The 2,500-nt window shown below is 31.2% G+C and overlaps 1 protein-coding gene across 2 annotated transcripts in view; it reads right to left on the bottom strand.

Annotated features, from left to right (window-relative positions):
• Positions 1–2,500, bottom strand: part of sept9b (septin 9b) — a 31,825-nt gene that overhangs the window by 9,603 nt on the left and 19,722 nt on the right. The gene's annotated exons all lie outside the window — the stretch shown is intronic.

Genomic DNA, 2,500 nt, shown 5'->3' with positions numbered 1-2,500 from the left:
ATACACACTTACACATAAAAACCTCATCATCAATAAAAATAATTCAAATTAAATACAAACAGCAATTAAATAAATGCCTGAGGGAACATAAGTAAATCAACAAACAAATAAATAAACAAATAAGTAAAATAGTGTAGAATATAATAAATAGTGAAATTCCAGAATTGTGATAAATGAAAAGGAATGAGCAGGAAGCAGAAACAGTATAAAAAATCAACAAACAAATTGTTTTCTTTTTTACAAATCAAAATGTCCATGTAACACACACACACACACACACACACACACACACACGTGCGCACGCGCACGCACAGAAAACCATGACATTTCAGTGTGTTATTATATATATATAAAACATCATAGAAATAAACCCTGAAGCACAGAATGTTAGAGAGAGAGAGAGAGAGAGAGAGAGAGAGAGAAGACTTATCTGCATACAACTTCCTTTCCTTCCAACAAAATGACTTCCTGTTTCTAATTACACACCACAGACACACACATACAAAAAGCCACAAAAACACACACACACATACACACACACACACACACACACACACACACACACACACACAGAGAGACACTCATGAGTGCGGGAAAAACAGGCATGATGGGTAATTACAACTCAGAGTAAAAAAAGTGATGTGATGAAAAAGTACAGGTAAAAAAAGGTAAAAAAAAAAAGTGAGGTTTGATGTTATTGTTTTTGTAATAAAATATAGTACTGGTGCACTATAATATAGTACTGAAACATATTACAGATGCACTATAGAATTGTATTGATTTACAGTACTGATGCACTATAATATAGTATAGTAAAGTATACTATATCATAGTATTGATTTACAGTACTGATGCACTATAGTAAAGTATTGATTTACAGTACTGATGCACTATAGAATTGTATTGATTTACAGTACTGATGCACTATAATATAGTATAGTAAAGTATACTATATCATAGTATTGATTTACAGTACTGATGCACTATAGTAAAGTATTGATTTACAGTACTGATGCACTATAGAATTGTATTGATTTACAGTACTGATGCACTATAGAATAGTACTAATTTACAGTACTGATGCACTATAGTAAAGTATTGATTTACAGTACTGATGCACTATATTATAGTACTGAAGTATAGTACTGATGCACTATAGTATAGTATTGATTTATAGTATAAATGCACTATAGAATAGTATTGATTTACAGTACTGATGCACTATAGAATAGTATTGATTTACAGTACTGATGCACTATAGAATAGTATTGATTTACAGTACTGATGCACTATAGAATAGTATTGATTTACAGTACTGATGCACTATAGAATTGTATTGATTTACAGTACTGATGCACTATAGAATAGTACTAATTTACAGTACTGATGCAATATAATATAGTATTGATTTACAGTACTGATGCACTATAATATAGTATAGTAAAGTATACTATATCATAGTATTGATTTACAGTACTGAAGCACTATAGAATAGTATTGATTTACAGTACTGATGCACTATAGAATTGTATTGATTTACAGTACTGATGCACAATAGTATAGTACTGAAGTATAGTACTTATACACTATAGTATAGTATTGATTTATAGTATAAATGCACTATAGAATAGTATTGATTTACAGTATTGATGCACTATAGAATAGTATTGATTTACAGTACTGATGCAATATATTATAGTACTTAAATATAGTAGTAATGCACTATAGTATAGTACTAATGCACTGTAGTGTAGTACTGCTTAATATTATACATGCACTATGGAATAGTGTTAATTTATCCATTTATTTAATCAGGGAGTTTTTCTTCACCACAGTCGCCACCGACTTGTTCATCAGGGACAAACTTACACTTATAAAGAACATCTTCATTTTTATCACCACATTATCAGTGTAAAGCTGCTCTGAGACAATGTTCATTGTTAGAAGAGCAATACAAATAAATATTAATTGAATTATTAATTGATAGTACCAATGCACTATACTAATATAGTATAGTACTAATGCTGAATTGGTTACTCTTTTCGCAAGGTACCGGCAGACCTAAGCATGTGGGCGGAGCTTAAAATAAAGCAAACAATGGATTGGATGCAGATGCAGTGATTGTACTCCCCTGTGATTTGGGCCGTGTTGCACGTGGAAATGAAATAAAATGATATATATTAGTCATACAGATTAGCTTTAGCTGAAGATTAGCTACAAATATTCAGCTGTCATGATATTTTTTCAGCACTACACACATCTATCCATCCATCCACACGTACATGACCCACTTTCACAGGAAATGGCGGTTTGATTGACACTGCTACCTAAAAGAATTTTACGTTTCAAAGTTGTCAAAGTTTATCATGTTTCATCGTCAAAACAAAAACTTTTATAGACCTTATTCTAATCTCAGTGACAATATCCTGTTCAAAAGATTTTTCCTTCATGATTTTCATGAGCCTTCATGGTTCTGAAGATAATAGCCAGAAAAGTGTAC

Source organism: Silurus meridionalis, chromosome 1 (genome assembly GCF_014805685.1).
Source record: "Silurus meridionalis isolate SWU-2019-XX chromosome 1, ASM1480568v1, whole genome shotgun sequence".
Lineage (NCBI taxonomy): Eukaryota > Metazoa > Chordata > Actinopteri > Siluriformes > Siluridae > Silurus > Silurus meridionalis.
This window is presented reverse-complemented; position numbering and strand designations above follow the sequence as displayed.